At 34.6% G+C, this 2,341-nt stretch overlaps 1 protein-coding gene across 2 annotated transcripts in view; it reads right to left on the bottom strand.

The window, feature by feature from the left end:
* Window positions 1–1,091: 1,091 nt before the first annotated feature.
* Window positions 1,092–2,341, bottom strand: part of LOC122561632 (troponin I, slow skeletal muscle-like) — a 39,813-nt gene continuing 38,563 nt past the window's right edge. For both annotated transcript variants that reach the window (XM_043713568.1, XM_043713569.1), the window contains one exon: window positions 1,092–1,308. The gene's annotated coding sequence lies outside the window, so the exon portion shown is untranslated. The remainder of the gene's footprint in view (window positions 1,309–2,341) is intronic.

Consider the following 2,341-nt stretch of genomic DNA (forward strand, 5'->3'; position numbering starts at 1 on the left):
CCTTGGACATTTCCTATCCATCTTCTAGTCATCTTTCTCCTAAAGTTGTGATCCCTATCCACTTGCAAGACCTACCTGTATCTCCAGTAATTAACAGAAATTAACATGTCTTTCATTGGCAAGTTGTAGCTGTTTGCTTACTATTCTCAATTAGCTGGTCTCATATAAATTGGGATTGAGTCCCAGTATCAGGGGAACCTTGGGTCTACCTATCCCATGTGGGTATATCCCTAAACTACAGCAATGTCTAGTCCTGCAGAGTTTGGTCATGAGTTCATTTGACACTTTTTTCTAGCTAGACTGGAGTTAAGGTGAGTTAGTAGCTTTCCTGACCTTCCCTCCCCTTTATACACCTTATAATTACTAGTTGCTGTGACAAAAAAAAGTTCTTGCCTACTTGATAATCTCTATCTGCTCACCTTTTGTCCTCATAAATATCTAATAGCCTCTTAGCATTCAAACTTACATCTATTATACAGTTTGACACATAATTACATGGATTTGCAAACCACAAAATGTGCTGAGTCAATTCAATGTATCCCTATGACATTCTTTTAATAAAGTTTTTTTTTTAAAATACAATGATCATATCTATTATATTTACATTTTTATTAGAACTGATCAATTTTATACTTTTAAAATAAATATTTACCAGTTGCCATTATCGAGATCATGACAATCTAACAATAACATTTATCTTATAAAGCTGATTTCTAAATCATTATACTAAAATATCACCAATATATAGATTGTAAATTAACTTCAAACTCGGGGCCTTTGCAATATTTTACAAATGTTTGAACTTCTTCTAAAAGACCAAAGCAGTTGTTTACTCCATATTAGTTATGTCATTTGCAGTTTGCAAGGCACAAATTTCAAAATATTACCAGGATGTTTTCTTTTTAAACTAAGTTGATTCTGTATACTTTGCTAACTTTTCTTTAGTGCAATCCTCAATGAAAATCTACAGATCATTTCTATGAAAGGAAAATACATTCTTCTTTTGAGATTTGGAAAGTAATTTGCATTGAGAGAGTTCAGGTCATCTGTTTTCCATCTTCATTACTGCTTCATAAATTCACACACACAAGACTCATCCAGTGGCTTATTATTCTTATTGAACATACAATTCAGTCTTGTAAATGAGGCTCCACATCTCAGTTGGAATACTGTCTTTCAGATGCATTTTCCTTTTACGGAGCATGTAACTTTCTAAAATGTTTAATTTTGAAAAAATTGCCTTTCTGAGATTTATTATGATAAATTGTGAATGACAACTGAATGCTTTCCAAGTCCTCATCAGTAGATCTGGTGGAATAAATATGAAGAAACTATTAATGTTTGCCAGCAAGGACTGGCGCCATTGCTGGCTTAAGAAACAACCAGTTGCTCTTTTCACAGCTGCGATCCATATTTAGAAACAGCCACTGTGAATACATAAAGGTATTTTTAGGTTCATTTAGGACCCTGATGAAAAGACAGTGATAGTATTTGCAAAGTGTTTGCTGGTATGCTGCAGTTTATTTCACTCCAGTTTTTCTGCAAGTGACAATCTTTGATAGCATTTAGCTTTTTGTAGAATATAACATTTTAGCTAATGCTTTTGAATAGGTGTGTGAGCACTTTACATGAGCTGAATTAAGATCAATAAACTTGATCTTTGTAAACTTACTGCAATGAAATTCAAAGCAGACTTTCAATGTGTTCCCTTAGATTGCTCCCATGTGGTGAAACCTGAAATGTACCCATTATTTGTTTTTTTTAAAGAAATTGAGGACATTTAGTAATTCCATTATGAACTCTCAGTTTCCAGCTCCATTTGAGAAAATATACATTTATGGAAGATAGTGATAACAAACTGAATAAATTCCATTGTACATTAAAACATTTTTTCTCAAATTATCTAAAAATAGACATATACTGATGTACAAACATAGTATGACTATTGGAACAAACTAATGATTCTGTATCTGAATCAGAATAAAATAAACCACACACTATCAGACAGATTAATATACATCTCATTGTGTAACAATGTTCCCTCCCCACTTAACAAATTGAAATGCATAAGATGCAAGAGAATGTGGTGGTGAGGCACAATTCTGTTCATTTTGATTAGATTAGATTCCCTACAGTGATTAGCCCAACAAGTCCGCACAGACAGTCTGAAGAGTAACCCACCCAGACCCATTTCGCTCTGACTAACGCACCTAACCTATGGGCAATTTAGCATGGCCAATTCACCTGACCTGCACATCTTTGGATTGTGGGAGGAAACCGGAGCACTCGGAGGAAACCCATGCAGACACGGGGCGAATGTGCAAACTCCACACAGGCAGTC

This window comes from Chiloscyllium plagiosum, chromosome 23 (genome assembly GCF_004010195.1).
Source record: "Chiloscyllium plagiosum isolate BGI_BamShark_2017 chromosome 23, ASM401019v2, whole genome shotgun sequence".
Taxonomy (NCBI): domain Eukaryota; kingdom Metazoa; phylum Chordata; class Chondrichthyes; order Orectolobiformes; family Hemiscylliidae; genus Chiloscyllium; species Chiloscyllium plagiosum.